Source organism: Saccopteryx leptura, chromosome 5 (assembly GCF_036850995.1).
Source record: "Saccopteryx leptura isolate mSacLep1 chromosome 5, mSacLep1_pri_phased_curated, whole genome shotgun sequence".
NCBI lineage: Eukaryota > Metazoa > Chordata > Mammalia > Chiroptera > Emballonuridae > Saccopteryx > Saccopteryx leptura.
In genome coordinates this window covers 49,943,011-49,960,120 of record NC_089507.1, presented here as the reverse complement: position 1 = coordinate 49,960,120, position 17,110 = coordinate 49,943,011, and the positions used below count along the sequence as shown (strand labels likewise).

At 46.7% G+C, this 17,110-nt stretch overlaps 1 pseudogene; it reads left to right on the top strand.

Annotated features, from left to right (window-relative positions):
• The first annotated feature begins 7,445 nt into the window (after positions 1 to 7,445).
• LOC136406475 (PAS domain-containing serine/threonine-protein kinase pseudogene) lies at positions 7,446 to 11,239 on the top strand (annotated as a pseudogene).
• The last annotated feature ends 5,871 nt before the right edge of the window (positions 11,240 to 17,110 follow it).

Sequence of the window (17,110 nt, the reverse complement as noted above, 5' to 3'; positions counted from 1 at the left end):
GTAAATATTTAAGCTGGTAGAAATAACAGTCTCTTTATTTCATCTCATTTACATTCTGTGAGAGTATTTGCCTCTTTCTATGATATTATTTGTTGATGCTTCAGAAAAAACAAAGACAAAATGATTATGAATTGTGCTGCCAAATCCTTTGAGGCAGATGTTTCCAAAACATAGTAAGCTATTTGTTCCTGAACTCTTGCCTTTTCTTTTCCTTCTTATACTGTTTGCTTATTTATGTGGAGTTAGAAAACATGTTAAGTGCAAGGCAAGATAACTTGCTGGCAAAGAGTCAGGCAGCCTTGCTCTGAAACAATTCTCTTACTGAGAAAGGACTGTGTGGGCTCACTTAGGAGTGGTTCCTTCTGTGGGCAGGGGCTCAGAGGTGGCTCACCATGCCACCAAATGTCCTCAATCATACACATGTAAATAGCTCTGTCAAGGTTACATTTTTTTTTTTTTTTGTATTTTTCCGAAGCTGGAAACGGGGAGAGACAGTCAGGCAGACTCCTGCATGCGCCCGACCGGGATCCACCCGGCACGCCCACCAGGGGCGACGCTCTGCCCACGGGGGGGGGGGGGTGCTCTACCCCTCCGGGGCGTCGCTCTTTTGTGACCAGAGCCACTCTAGCGCCTGGGGCAGAGGCCAAGGAGCCATCCCCAGCGCCCGGGCCATCTCCATTCTGCTCCAATGGAGCCTCGCTGCTGCGGGAGGGGAAGAGAGAGACAGAGAGGAAAGAGAGGGGGAGGGGTGGAGAAGCATATGGGCGCCTCTCCTGTGTGCCCTGGCCGGGAATCGAACCCGGGACCTCTTGCACGCCAGACCGACGCTCTACCACTGAGCCAACCGGCCAGGGCCTGTCAAGGTTACATTTTATACTGACTTATTCATGTAAATAACAAATAGTATTGTTATCTACTTTATGTTGGTAGGCATATATACCATGGTAGGTATTGAGAAATCAAAGATTAATAAAACATAGCCCATACTTTCTAGGCAGTTATGATACAGCGTAGGAAACAGACATCCAAACTATGTAATTTGACTATTTCTATGTGTTACTGGTCTAAAACTGAGTAACTTAAATTCTTCTGGTTTATAGTTTTACATGATAACATAAAACCTGGTCTCTAAAATCCATGCCCCAACTCTCTGCAGTTACTTATGGGAGTTTGTGGGAGTGGTTCACGTGTGTTTAGGAATGGTCTTCACATCTTCCCTAACCATTTTTGCCCTGCTGTCCCAATGGAAAGCTAGCAACATTCACTCAGGTATTTAAAGGTAGGAAATTGTCTAGGGTTAACTCCAGAACCATGGTTCTAGAAACAACATAACTAATAGCAGCATTCATTAATCAAAAAGGGGAAGGAGAAAGAGCAGATTTTGGGGGAAGTTAAAAAGTGAATAATGTATGTTTTGAATTAAAGATGTCTGTCAGATGCCAAATAGAGATGATAAGATAGCAAAGTTATTTTGCTGCTCAGGAGAGAACTGTATAAAGGGGAGTTTACCAGCATATAAACTGTCAAAGCCATGTTTGTTGAGATTGCCCTTGGGAAGTGTTTAGAGAGTGGAGAGAACAAGAATACTTGACAGAGAAACTTGAAGAATACTTGACAGAGAAAAGTCCAAGCTTGCTGTAAAAGCCATGTTTTGGTAGATGAGAGACTGGAGAGAATATGAAGATAAAGGCATCTAAGGGGCTGTAAGGGAAAAGCACATACATTTAGAGATTGGTTAGCCAAAGACAGACTCGAACAGCTTCCCATTTTTGCCAGTGACTGCCCATTCTATAGAGAAATGTTTGAAAACTGAAATGTGGAGGAAATAGTACCTCTGATAGGATTATGTGGCTTTCAGTCTCACATTTCAGATATTATCTTCATCCTCCTAAAACCAAACCAAACCAATTTGACTTTTGGGGGACACAAATATTCAGTACTTGGCAATTACTTGTAAATTATATTTACTTTTATGTTTTTCCTCTTCCATCTCCCATGTCACCTCTCAAAGTAAACACTAAACTAATGTTAGTGATGGTCGTTTTCTTGTTTTTAAAAAAATCCAGATACCTTCTTCTACCTTCCTTCAAACTCTCTTTCCCTCTGGTAATCAATCACCATACTGCTGTCTGTGTCTATGAGGTCTTTTTTTTGTTTGTTTTTTGTTTTTGTGGAAGATAAATGGTGATGAAAGGAGACTGGACTTGGAGTGGTAAATATACAATACAATATAGAGATAATGTGTTATAGAATTGTATACCTGAAATCTATACAATTTTATTAAGAAATGTCACCCTAATAAATTAAGTTAAAATTTACAAATAGCTATATGCCTACATGATATATTTTCCTTTGCTTATTTTTAAACTTTGAAAGGCCATCACACTATATGCCATCTTTTGAGACTTGCTTACATTTTTTCTTGTCATTATGTTGTTAAAATTCATAGATAATGATTATTGTAGCAAGGCATTTTATTGCTGTGTAATACTTTACTATGTAAATATACTGTGATTTTTAAAAAATGCATAAGTCAGTGGGCATTCACGTTGCATAAACATCTTTAGTATTTTGAACAGTGCTGGTATGATCATTGTGTATATGTACAAAAGTTTCTCTTGAAGATTGTATCAGAAAGGATAAGCATATTATGCTGTGAAAAATTAACCCCTAGATATAGATTGCTTAACCCAACAAAGGTTGACTTCTTAGTGGGGGAGGGTCAGGGACCCAGGCTGACAGAGGCTATTCCATCATTAGTTATGTCTTCAGGAACTTAAGACCGTTGCCTTCTTAGAGAGTAAGAGGGACATTGTAGAACTGCTTAGGGTTTTTGTCTTATCCCAGAAGTGATAGATGACACTATTCACATTTCCTTTACCCGAAGTAGCCGTAAAGCCAAACCTAATGCAAGGGACAGATAGATGTTTGTGATCACCTTTGTCTCTGCCACTTAGGAATGAAATTTGTGGGTTGTGCAGGGTTTATGAATATTCAGTTTTACAAAGCCAAATTCTTTTCTAAAGTGTTAGTGCACATTTTTACTTTCAAAAGCAGTGTTCAAGAGATATCAAGAGATATGATTTGTTTCTTAGAGCATCTAAAATATTTTCTCTCCAAAATATATAATTATATAATTATATCAAGAGATAAAATTTGTTTCTTAGAGCATCTAAAATATTTTCTCTCCAAAGTCCTATTTACTTAGGGATTTTTTGTGCTTTTACTTCCATGTAAAGTGGATAGAGACATTCTGAGCACTATTTTTCAGATAAAATTAGTGATTGGTTTAAACAGGTGATGTAGCCAATTTCTGGTGGTTTTGTTTGTCTATCCCGTCTTCTTTCGTGTCTGATAATAGCATCTGATCTTTCATTTCTTGGACCATGTTTCCCCAGTGCAGGTGGTTATGATGATTCTATTACTGTTTTGATTCCCCTGCTATCTTACCATATGTAAAGTCAGTAGCCACGGCCATCACAGCCGCCTGGCCAACGCAGGTTTGCATTTGATTCAGACAGATGGTAATGAAACAGTGGAGCCGAAAACTGGTGGTCCATTTTCCTTTATTCTAGACTCTCACTTGGCAAGCGAGTAACAACAAACACAAAGCTACTGACTCATCCGAGTTTTCCTAGAATCAAAGGTTTCTACCTCACCAGCCTTATTCACCTCTGTTCCCCATCTCCTTCTCCTCCACGAACTGGCTTCTCCTTCCCCCATTCTGCCATTTTTGCTGTGGCTTCCCTGCCCTGCTCCAACCTGGGCTCTTCCTCCCTATAAGAATGTGATTACTCTCCTCCAATGGCCTCCTAGCTCCTCCTCTTAAAACCTTTTGGTGCAAAAGCCCTCCCCCAACACACATTAGTATAACTAAGCCTTTTTCCAAGCATGAAGGCAATTAATATTATCACCTAGGCAATGGCCATCCATGTGGGGAGTGGCCATCTTTAACAAGGGGGAGAAAAAATAACTTTATCTGCCTAACACCATAAGAAGGGGTATAAGACACAGCTGCATGATTCAGATTATTTTTATTCCTTTGCTACAGTGATTATTCAGGGTGGGCCAATGACCCAGATGAGATAAAAATAGACTAGTGTAAAATTTTGCTTACGAAGGTTCAGAGAGAGAGGCACTTCCTTTGAACTGGACTGAGAGTTGTAAGGCCCATCCATGCATACCTATTGTTGCCATTGGCCGTCTGCCCTAACCACCTTGAACATACTGTTTACAAATAAAGCCAGTATAAAATATAAAGAGGCCCAGTACAGGAGAGAGAGCCATAGAGCCTTGGCAACATGCTTCGATCTCCTAGATTTAGCTGTGTCTGAAGACTAATTCCTATACTTTCCAGTCATATGATCTCAAACATTCCCGTTTGCCTCCGCTCATTTGAGCTGGATGTCTGAGAGTCCTAATCAGATAGTGAGTGGCAGGGATAAGATTCAATTCCTGATCTTCAGTCTCTTGGTTGGACTCTTCCTACAAATTTCATTGGGACTCTTGGGTCTGCTCTGCTGGGCTAAATATTACCGGCTTCAGTGTTTACTTTGATTTTTGCAGGTAGAGACCTAAGATAATTTCCGTGGGGGGAGGAGGCTTTAAAATTTTGAGAAACTGTGTAAGCAGTTAGACAGACATGAGCAGAGCAAGGACAATGGGTCAGTTACTGAAGGTCATCAGGGCAGAAAGTACTGGACAGCAAGCAGGGACAGAACTGACCGAACAAGGACTGTAGATAAGTGTTGTTAATCAGGAACTCACCCCCAAGGCACCTTTTCCTCCCCTTAGATTGTCTGTGTCATGTGGGTCAGGTTGTCCCCCTGACCTTTTTTCCCCAGTGTAGGGCAGATAAAATATATTATGCTCACTTTGTTAAAGATGGTGCTGCCCACATGGAGGCTGTTGCCCAGGTGATATTAATGTGTGTTGGGGGCAGGCTGTGGGCAGGATCGTTGTAGCCTGGGGCTTGGTTTTGGGATTAAGCCTTTCCCACCCTTTTTGATGTGGGGTGGTACAATCCCATCATGCCTCAGAGAAGTGACTTTGTATTAGAGACTTCCCTATTTTGTATATTGGATTAAAGGTTTTGAATCTACACTATAAAATGGGGACAGAACGGGAGCTTGCTCTCTTGGTTCCTGAGATTATCATTAGAGGAGAGAGCAGAGAGGAGAGCAGAAAGAGGCCATGTGGCCAGGAGAAGCAGCCAAGATAGCGGAGTGCTAAGTGAGCAGCCAGTTTGTGCAGAGTTTGTGCGGGGAGAAGGACGGAGATGGGGACCAGAGGGGAATAAAGACTGGTGAGCTAGAAACCTTTGATTCTAGGAAACTCGGATAAGTCAGTAACTTTGTGAGCACTGAATGTGAGTGGGTTTTGGAGCCCAGTGTGTGTTTTTTACTTGCCCGCTGGGTGCAAGCTAGGATTAAAGGTAATGGCCCACCAGTTTTTGGCTCCGTTGTTTCTTTACCGACTGTCTGAATCCCATGCAAACCTGCATGGGCCAGGTGGTGATGGCAGCCTGGATACTGGCTTTACACCCTGGCATGTGGCTAGTCATGCAAGAGACCCCCACAGAGAAGAACAAAGGGGCTGGAGAAAGACCCCATTTCACTTCCCTATAAGGAAAAGAGACAACAGGATGAGCCCTAATAGGTCAGCTCGAAGAAAAAAAGCAGTTAATTCTCCCCTCCTTACCCCTTGGGTAAAAAGGACCCTGTGGATCAAGTAAGTTTGCAAATATGATGTATATGTTTGCTCTCTTATAGTTTGCATTGGGTGTGGGGACAGGTTGTAAGCAGGCAGGGTCCTTATAGCCTAAGGCTTAGTTTTAAGACTAAGCCTTTCCCATCCTTTTAATACTAAGATCTTCTCAAAACTGAGCTTTTCTCCACAGCCTTGACTGTTGCATGATGTTGGTGGTGCACTCTTATGAGGAATCCCATTTATGCCTCAGATGAGTGGCTTTGTATCAGAGACTTCCTTATTTGTATACTGGCTTAAAGGCTTTAAATTCTACACTATAAAATAAGGAAGACCAGGGGTTCTCTCTCTCTCAGTTCCTGAAATTATCATTGCAGAGGAGAAGCAGCCAAGATGGCAGAGTGCTGAAGGGGAAGCCATTTGTGCAGAGTTTGTGCAGAGAGAAGGAGATGGAGAACAGAGGTGAATAAGGCTGGTGAGCTAGAAACCTTTGATTCTAGGAATACTCAGATAAGTCAGTGGCTTTGGGAGCCCTGAATGGAAAGGAAAGTATTTTCCCACTGTGTGTATATCTCGCTCAGCGAGTGTGAGCTAGGATTAAAGATAATGGCCCACCAGTTCTAGGCTCCATTGTTTCATTACCATCTGTCCAAATCCAATGTGAACCTGCATGGGCCAGGTGGCTGTGATGGTGGCTGCGTCTACTGGCCATACAGATCCTTAGCCCACACCCCAGGGCAGCTCTTTGAGCCGCCTGCTTAAAACTTTTCTTTCGATGTACTTTTACTTTGCTTACTGAGTAAAGCTTCTCTCGTGATGAGTTTGAGTCTGAGCTCTGAATTCCTTTCCTAACCACAATTCAAGAACCAAGGTCTACTTTTGCCATTAACAGAACTATTTGGAATGTTACATCATAAGTAATGTGTCACAGCACAAATTAATATATTAGACAATTTTGTCACTGTTCCCAAGGCTAGACACTGATTCTTGAGTTCCCTGGTCCATGGCACTATAAAAAGATCCACATCCATCACCTTATACAGGATGGTGAAATTTTATCTTTGTACTTATGTGACAAATAGTTAATTTGACACATAAAGCATTTTCTAACACAGTCAGTTTTGAACTGGAAGTTTTGCTGCTGTCAGAGAAAGAAATCCCAGAGAGCGCAGGGGTCTGAACAGAAAGTAAATCCAGAATCCTCTCCAACGCCTTAAAAACTGTCAATTCAGCTCTGAGCCTAATTAATCAAAACAAATTTATAATTAAACCCACAAAGAAGCACTAATTATTGTGCTTGGTAGGGAGGAAATGTGCAGCAAAGGGGAGACCTGAGAGTTGGAAGAGAGAATGGTCTTGTCAGTATCCGGTCAAGGGCAGTGCTGCAGGCGAGAGCCGGGCCCTTGTTCATGTCCAGGCGAGGAGGATGCATCGCAGCGAGTGTGGGAGTGGCAGGCCACTGCCTTTCAGGTGCACGCAGGGGATCCTGAACGTGTCCTCCAGGGTAAGGCCTGCTATGAACTGAATGTTTGCGTCCCTCATAAATATCATATATTGAGGCTAATCTGCAGTGTAGATGTATTTGGAGGTGGGGTGTAGTAAGTACTCCAGCCCTCTGGGAACTACCGGTGTTGCATGGAAAAAATCTACTCAAGACACAAATTTATGTCAAGAAGAGCCCCGCAAGGTGTCGGTAGTCGGCCTCAGTTGACAGTTGTTCCATGGCCGACCGTCTCCCAATGGAGGACAGAGGCTCGCCGGCTGTTGACGAGGATCAGAGGTGCCTGTGCGTGGGCCCACCCTTGCCGGCGCCCACCGAGGGCCCCACTGTGCAGACCTCCCCCCAACTCAGCAAGTCTGTGTCCTCGGCCCACAGACACCTGAGCAGAAGGAATGGGCTCTCGAAACTCTGCCAGAGCAGGACGACACTCTCCAAAGACAGACGGAGCTCCTACTGTCTCCCATCATTGGCTGCCCAGGACATCTGCACGGGCAAAGCACAGAGCCCCGCATAGGACGATCTGGGGGGTCGCTAGCCAGCACGTCCTGCTGCTCACTGCTGCGCTGCTTGTCCTTGGGGTGCTCCACGGCCCTGCTCCCGGCCCCTGCGGGCAACCCCGACAAGGCCGTCTTCACGGTGGACGCCAAGGCCTCGGAGATCCTGGTGGCCAATGAGAATGCCTGCCGGCTGCTGGGTTAGAGCAGCCACGACCTCACCGGCCCGAGGCTCACGCAGCTCTTCCTGAAGCCCGGCTGGGACGCGGTGGAAGCGCTCAGTGAGGAGCACGTGGAGGCCGCCGGCCGCGCTGCCTGGTGTTTGGCAGAGTAGTGGACATCGTGAGCCGCAGCGGGGAGAGGATCCCGGTGTCCGTGTGGATGAAGAGGATGAAGCAGAAGCCCCGCCTGTGCTGTGTGGTCGTGCTGGAGCCCGTGGAGAGGGTCTCAGCCTGGGTCTCTTTCCAGAACGATGGGACCATCACGGCATGTGACAGCGTCTTTGCTCACCTGCACGACTACGAGTGTGGGGACGACGTGGCCGGGCAGCACCGCACAGACCTCCCTTCCGTGCAGCTCCCTGTTCCAGGCCGGCACGTCCCACAGAATCTCAAGATTCAGAGGTCTGTCGGAAGAGCCAAGGATGGTCCCATCTTCCCTTTGAGCTTAAAGCTGAAACTTAAGCCCAGCAGTGAGGAGGCAGAAGCTGGCCGGGCGGCCTCTGAGCCAGGCTGCCCAGCATCTGCCTGGGTGTTTTCCACCACCAGTGGCCTCATCACCCTCCTGCCGGGTGGGACCATCTATGGCATCAACCACAGCTTTGCGCTGACGCTGTTCGGTTATGGGAGGACCGAGCTCCGGGGCAAGAACATCACCTTCCTGATCCCCGGTTTCTACCACTACATGGACTTTGTGCACAACCGCTCCATGCCACTGCCCGACCTGGCCAACCACCTGGACACAGGCAGCTCGGGTGGGCCTGAGGAGGCAACCGTGGACGCCCGGCAGGGCTGGAATGGGGCTGAGGACCCAGGGGGCAATGTCACGCTCGCTGGTGACCACGTGCTGCCACCAGACAGGGCAGCAAAGCCAAGGGGGAGCCAAGCAGCCATCACGAGAACCCAGGCCCAGTGGACACCGGAGGCCGGCTCCCTTCTCCCCTGCCCTCCCTGCCTGCTCCAGGGGTGGACAGCATCCCAGAAGGATGCCCACCAGCCCATCACCAGCCGTTGCCACCCAAGGACCAGTGTGGCACTGTCTTGGAGAAGCTGGAACCGATGGCAACAGAGAGCCCCATACAGGAGCTTTTGGGGGGAAGCAGGTCTGACTCAGTCGACATGAGACCATTCGCTTCCTGTGAAGACTCGGAAGCTCTGATCCCGGTTAAGGACAGGAGCCAGGGTCCAGTGTGCGGCCCCTCCCAGAAAGCACAACTGGAGCACATGGGTTTGAGCACTGCCAGCAGTCCCAGTCATCGGGCCACTGCCAGGGGGCCGCCGGCAGGGGCGGGCCTCCCCATGCGGCAGTGTGGGCGCGGGGCTGAGCGGAGTGGCCCCCAGGGAGCCTGGGCGCGGCCCTCAGCCCACTAGGGACAGCGCGGCTCCTGCTCTCGATGCCATCTGTGGAGCAGCCGTGGCCAAGAGCTCAGGACGACAGGGAAGAGCTGCAGGCGTGCTCACTGAAGGAGCAGCTGTCCATAGAGCTTCAGGAGCTTGGGGGGGCCTTGGGGCGTCTCCTCTGTTGAGCTGGTCCAGGCCGCACACACCCCCTTGTCCGGCAGCCGCTTGGGCAGTCCTCGGCCTGCTACACCCTGGCGACAGACCTCCCGGCATTCTGGACACATGGAGGCCCCGGAGCCCAACGGAACTTGTTTTCCTGAAACCTCAAAGAACTGTTATTCAGCAAATGGACGGACAGAACTTCTTCCAACTGTTCCTGCGCTTCGTCCGAGCCCGTGGGGTCAGCCCCTCCCTCGCTGGCCGGCTCCGAGGTGGATGTGAGCGTGGTGCGGGCAGAGGGCGGGGGCGTGCACAACAGGGAGCTGTTACTGCTGACCCGCACCTGTTTCGATCTTGGCGAACGCCAGCAGTTCTGTGAGACCCATCCAGGCCTCGATCGGACAGAGCCATCTGACACCTCGGCATATGACGATGGGCATGGCAAGGAGAACCCTGGCTGTGTCCTGCCCAGGCTGGGAACCAGCCCTGTGGGCACGTGCCCATGAGAGGAGCCCAAGCTGAGCATCCAGGTCACCTCCGCGCCTGTGAGAGGGGACAATGTGGCGGCCACCAGCGCGCAGTGCGACATCCAGGAGGGCACCTACACGGGCAGCTGCTGCCACCGCGACGGCCTGTTGCTGAGTGTGCAGCTGGAGGTGAAGCGGGTGGAGCTCCAGGGCCCTGCGCCGCTCTTCTGCTGCTGGCTGGTGAAGGACCTCTGGCATGGCTAGCGGACCCAGCTGCTGCTGGCCAGCCCACCCAGCTCCACGCACTCCACGTGTGAGCGCCCTCCGCTCAGCCCGGGCGAGGTGGTCACCAGCAGATCAGGAGCCGGCCAAAGCGGGGGAGCTGGAGGGGCTGGCAGCCTGCGAGGGCGCGTACTCCCGCAAGTACAGCCCGCTGAGCCCGCTGGGCAGCGGGGCCTTTGGCTTTGTGTGGCCCGCACTGGACAGGGAACAGAATAAGGAGGTGGTGGTGAAGTTTATTAAAAAGGAGAAGGTTCTGGAGGATTGCTGGGTCGAGGACCCCAAGTTTGGAAAAGTTACATTAGAGATTGCGATCCTGTCCAGGGTGGAGCACGCCAACATCATCAAGGTCTTGGATGTATTTGAGAGCCAGGGCTTCTTCCAGCTGGTGATGGAGAAGCTCGGCTCCGGCCTGACCTCTTTGCATTCATTGGCCACCATCCCAGCCTGGACGAGCCGCTGCCCAGTTACATCTTCCGACAGCTGGTGTTGGCGGTGGGGTATCTGCGCTTGAGGAGCGTCCTGCACTGGGACATCAAGGACGAGAACATTATCATTGCCGAGGACTTCACCATCAAGCTCATAGACTTCGGCTCCGCTGCCTACCTGGAGAGGGGCAAGCTCTTCGACACCTTCTGTGGGATGCTCGGGTCCTGTGCGCCCGAGGTGCTCATGGGGAACCCCCCTCACAAGGGACCGGAGCTGGAGATGTGGTCACTGGGAGTCAGGCTGTACACACTCATCTTTGAGGAGAACCCCTTCAGCGAGCTGGAGGAGACCGAGGCTGTGATAAACCCCCCGTGCCTGGTGTCAGAAGATCTCATGAACCTCTTATCTGGGCTGCTGCAACTGGTCCCCGAGCAGCGCACCACCTCGGAGAAGCTAGTGACAGACCCCTGGGTGATGCAGCCCGTAAACCTTGCTGACTACACCTGGAAGGAGCTGTGTGGAGTAAATAAGCCAGAGAGTGGAGTCCTGTCCACTGTGAGTCTGGAGGCGGAGAGCAGGAGCCCCAGCGGTGTGGCTGGGCATTGTGAGGGGCACAGGGCCTCCTGCCCCCAGGGCGCCCCCTAACTGCTCCACCATTCAAGGGAGGGAATTCTCAAGATTGGGCCCAATTCACCTAAAAACTCATGTGAGTCGGATAAATGCTGGAACAAAAACCAGTGATGCTGTTAAATTAAGTTTATAAAATAGATGTGGAAGTCATTTTTTCTGACTGTGGATAAACATTGTAGTGTTCAGTTGAGTTTTTTACTTTGAGAGGAGCTTTGAATCTGTGAACTTCTGGAAGGCATAAAAGCATCTGTAAATCCTCTTACTTCTGTATATTATATATGTTTTGTTTCCCCTGACTCAGTCTATGCTCATCTGTTAGGTACCATTTGTAGAACTGATTACCAGCGTATTTCATTAATTTTTCTTGAACATTTTCCAAATTAAAGCTATATAAATTAAAAAAAAAAAAAAGAAGAACAAGAAGAGAGAGGGAGGCCTGCCAAGGGAGGCAAAGAGAGACCTCCTGAATCTCCTTCTCCCTCAGCTTTTATTACCAGAAGCAGAACTGAGGTACCAGGATTACAAGGGAGGGAGATCAGGTGACAAGGGGAAGAATGACTAATAGCCATTTCACGGACATGGAGAAAGGACTAATTTGGTCAGAACATTCTTTTCTTTTGCTAATTAACAAGCGCAAAGGAAGGGGCAATCCAGAACCTCTAGGCTAATTTTCTAAAGCCTGTTCACATGCATTCCTTTGTGTCTGCACAAAGGTCACTCACTCACTCACACTTTCTTGGTGTTTGCATCCAAGAGACATTCACTTTGGGCTTTTAAATAAAGTTCCCTAATCCAAGGCATAGAGGGTTCAAGGTTAAGTGGGTGATCCCTTATAGTAGTGCCTTTGGTAGGCGATTTGGTCATGAAGGTGGGGCCATCATAATGGGGTTAGTGTCATAAGAAGAGATCTTGCTTTTCTCTCTGCTCTTCACTGTGTGAGGACACAGCAAGAAGATGGGTGTCTTTAACCATGCTGGCCAGACTCTCATCTCAGACTTCCAGCCTTCAGAACTATGCAAAATAGATAAATATTTGTTAAGTTAGACAGCCTAACATATATAGTTACAGTAGCTCTGACCAAGATAAGGCCTGTTCTTCCAGAAACACATGACTTTTCTAGAATTTGCCCCTTGTTTTGCATAGATGTAACAGGGAATAAGGAATGCAGAGGCTAGGGTTCTGAAGGAGCCATACCTTTCCCAGTCAAATCTAGTGAGTGGGGCTGGTAGACAGCCAGTGGCAGCTTTCACGTAGGCTACTGTATGGCTTTGATAGTTTGCATTACTGACAGTCCCCTGCCTCTGAATTCTTAATACTACATATGGAGGTATGTTGATCTCACATGGAAACCCACTGTAAGGCCAGTAGTCACGGCCATCACTGCCAGGCAGGTGCAGGTTCACATTAATTTGGACAGACAGTAAAACTGTGGAGCCAAAAAATGGTGGGCCATTCCTTTATTCTAGCCTCACACCCAGCTGGTGAGTAAAACACACATAGAGGGACACTTCCCTTCCCATTCAGGGCTCCCAAAACCACTGACACATCTGGGTTTTCCTAGAATCAGAGGCCCCCCCACCAGTCTCAGCCCCCTCTTTTCCCCATCTGCCAATATGGCTTCTTACTCTGTAAAACTGGCCTCTCTCTCCTTCTCTTCCATCTTGGCTTCTTCCTCTCCTTCTCTCCCACAAACTTTTCTTGGTGTAAAAACTCCTCCTCCAGCAACATTAGCATGACAATGTCCCTTCCCAAGCAGGAAGGTAATTAGCAGTTTCAACAGATGACATATCTGAGCAGCCATTTTTATCAATAAAAGTGAGCAAACTTAAAAAACCATATTTTACAAACTTATTTGCCCAAGACCAACTTACCAACCTGCTTCAGTTTTCAGAACAGGACAGACTTGAAACAGGTATAACTTAGATCCCTGCCTTTATTGCTATCGGTTTCTTGTTGATATTTGATAACATTGAACTATAATATTGGCCACTGTCTTTGAAGTTGTAAACTTCTGCCTAAGTTTTTAGTTCTGGTCTTTTATTTTGAATTTTGTTTCCTTTTCCCTGTTTGTTCCCTTTCTTCTAAAGCCTCCCTGGTTCTTAGGATCTTGTTTCTAAACCTGGGCTATTATTGCTGAATGGCAACTATCTACCCATTCTTAATGCTGGACACTTGGTCACTCAGCACATAGGGACTCACCTATTAAGTGAGATAGTCTGGCTAGTGTCGCCATCTCCCTTCTGGGGACACAGTTGTTATTACATTTTCCAGCTTCCTCTCTAGGTAGGTGGGACCCTGTGCCTGAATTCCAGTTAGGGGAATATAAGGGGGTATGATGGATGTCACTTCTACGCCTGGCCACTAAAATCCTCCTGGACATTCTTCTTTAATTACGGGTTGGATATAGAAGATTCTGTGGAGGATTGAGAGGCCCTGGAGGAAATCAAAAGACTGGATGAAAAGATCTCAGTGCCTGAATGACTGTGCAGAGCATGGCCCCATGCTCACCCACATTCAAATGTGGACATATGAAAAATACCCACTTATTGGCCTAAAATAATGGGATATTGAAGTTGTTTGATACACAGTTAGCTTGTCATAATGAAAATATCTTTTATTCATCTATTTGGATAACAGATACCTACTAACTACCTACAATGTGCCAGATTCTGTGTCAATGCTGGGTACAATAGTGAAAAAAATATAGACTTTAGCTTCATAGCTCTTATAAACCTCTACTAATGACTAATGGCAGTGAGATGGAGAATTGGTGGAAGGAAGTTCAAAGAAGTAAGATCAACACTTTCAAGGAACCTGGTGTCCATACAATCTGATAAGTTAAAATTGGATAAAAAATTTTTCCTGAGTTTAAAGACCTTGAATTGTTATTACGATAGAGGACTACTGTATGTGAATTAGTAGGTAGTTTATATGGTGTAAAGAAGCTCTGTTGGATAAAGATAAGCTTAACTAGAAAAATTACTGTATCATGGGAAAAGAATCTGAAGCTTACTGAGTCCTTACTGATCCTAGTAAATGTGTGCATGCTCTGGTTGAATTCTTCTTACCGTACGAAGACAGCATCATCCCATTTCCTGGTGCAAAGACTGAGGCTGGAGCACGTTATTTGTCTGAGGTCACACAGCAACAGGCAGTAGAACTGGCATACTCACCGAAGCCCCTTGGGCCCTTTCCTCGGACTGGGCTATTTGGCTGGGTCATTGTCACTGGTCTCACGGCATCACAGGTCAAGAGGCCAGCCCTGCTCCTCAGCTCACGCGGCAGGCTTCGGTCTTGGGAATGCAAGTGGGCATTGTGTCTCTCCCTCCCCGGAGAGATATACACTCCAATAGTTTTTCATTTGCCAGAAGCATCAGTTTTTTTAATATTTTCTCTTTCCTTTTATCTCAGGGGAATATCAATCTGTACAGATTTATTATTAATTCCCTAGTATCATGCTTAGCTGCTCAAAATTTTTTTACTGTTGCTTGTAAAAGAAGGCCTGCCTGTTCTTGAAATTTCAGGGACTTCGATCAGTCTGGGATGAAATATCACCTTGAGAGACATTATAAGGAAAGCACAAGAAAAGTAACTCCCTCCACCTCCCACCCTGCATGCCTTTTCTCCGGAACAAGCAACAGCTACTTAGTGGAGACGTTTTTCCCATCAGACTAACTGATCCAGTTCTGTTTTCCCACAGTCCTTTCCCTCTGAGGAATATCAAACTTACACTGAAAATGGCATCTCCAGAGGGAAGAGATCCTCAGGCAGAAAGTTCTCTCTCCCCCCCCACCCCAAATTTCTTTTCAAGGTTTAAAGTTTAATTTTTAAATTGGTAAATCCAATCATTAGGGTATCTTTCAAATATGAATGTAATAAAGCACATTTTTGATGGCTCTTTTGAACTAATGAGAATTTTAAAATGAGAATTCAAGAGAGTTAATTTCTATAAACATTCTATAAGGATCATTTATTTAACAACCATTGATCACTCATTTATTAGACAAATATCAATAGAAGCACAGTGTGTGTCAGCGCTGAGCCTACGCGGGAGAATCCACCTCTGCCCCCATGCAGCTTAGGGTCTAGTGGGAGACGTGAACATGGAGCAAGTAAACACACTGATAAATTTTAAGAACTATGTCAGATCTGTGAATTAAACTGCCAAAATTCGGTGGGACGCAGGTATGAAGTAGTTTTGTTTTTCTCCAATTAGTGCCTTTGGCTATACTTGTTGATTCTCCCTTTCCCCTCCTTAATGACTTTTAGGGGGGGTTTCATAATTTACTAGCCATTTTATGGTAAAAAAAAATTCCTTTCCAGATTAATTTGAAAGTGTACTCCCTGTCTGACGCACTGTTTGTTTCTCTCTTCCAGCCCTGGCCTGACTTCTGGTGGGATGTGCCCTGGGAAGGGGGCGTGGCCGGCTTTCCTATTCCTTTTCTCTGACCCATGTGGGGCTGGGAATGTGCTGGGATTGGGGGGAGCCTTTACAGAAAAGAGGCAAGAGTATTTTTAATCAATGAGTGCTACGTGTGGTCCTCTCTTGCCTCCTGATGGTTACTGTGGCCGCTCTCTTTCAGCTCCTGCCCTTACCGCCAGTGGTGCACTTGGTGGATCACCTGTTGCTAGGGTCCCCACCCCTGTAAGGCTGCTCACTCTCTAGAGCAGGACACAGCCCGGCCACCTTTTTCTCTGGAAAACACATATGTCCTTATCATAAGGCTGGTGGGAGGGCCACAGTTGCTGCTTTCGCCCCATTCTCTTTCCAGTTCTCCATTTCTCTGCTTACATAACCAAGGGAAGGTCAAGGCGTCTGCTGACTGAAGGTGTCAATATTCTCTTTTCATAGACCACTCCCCCCTACCCCCCAAGCCTCTATGAGTGATTCTCTTAACTTATCACTTGGCTTTGGAGAGATGTATAATTTCCCCAAAACTCCTTATATCTTCTATTGACTCCTCCTCCAAATTACTAATAATTTGTTATATGACTTGAACCTGGGTCATCACTGCAGGCTTGGTTCTGCTGCTAGCAAATCCCATGGGCCGTGTTCGGTGCTCTCGTGAAGAATGTAAGCGTGCTTCGCACCTATTGTTCTCAGCATGGGAGCTTTACTTGTAATTATGAGAGGCAGAAAATGTCCCCTTTATTATTTCACTACAACAACAGTTGTAATACATACTATGTAAGAATATTTAGGATGCTATGAGGGTGTATAACAAGATGACTTACTTCATCAGATTGGGGTGGATTGGAAAGTTGCATTAGGAAGGGTGTCCCTAAGGAATTAACTTTTAAGGGACCTGGAAGATTTCCAGGATTTGAGGTCAGGATAGGTCAGGGGTGTTGGTTTCAGGCAGAGGAAACAGTGTGGGGGAGACCTCAAGGCAAGAAGGAGGTCAGCTCTCTTAACGGAATAGAGAGACTTCTAGAATGACAGAGTAAGGAGCTCGCTGGGAAAACTTTACCTCAAGTTTTAAAAAGTTATTCTACATGTTGGATGCTTTTAAATATAGAACCATACTTAGCTCAGCACTGCACAGTTAAATAATTGCTTAAATGCCTTGGCTTCTCCTACATTGATTTCATTATTATTTGGTGTTCTAATTGGAATTTGCTACTTACAAAAACATTTATGGCATTTTATAATTATTAACACATCATTTATGGGAGCTATAATGTTCTTTCCATTTGAAAGTTAGTTGTAACTTCATATAAATCCAATATTAATCACTTGAGAGCCTCAATGCCAAATGCAACAAAACATTCTTCTAGATATATATCTGAAACAATTAAAAATTAGCAAGGTTTTGCTTTATATACATGTTGTGGATGTGTTATATGTAGGTATCCACACGTATGCTATGGGTGTGTGCATTTTAT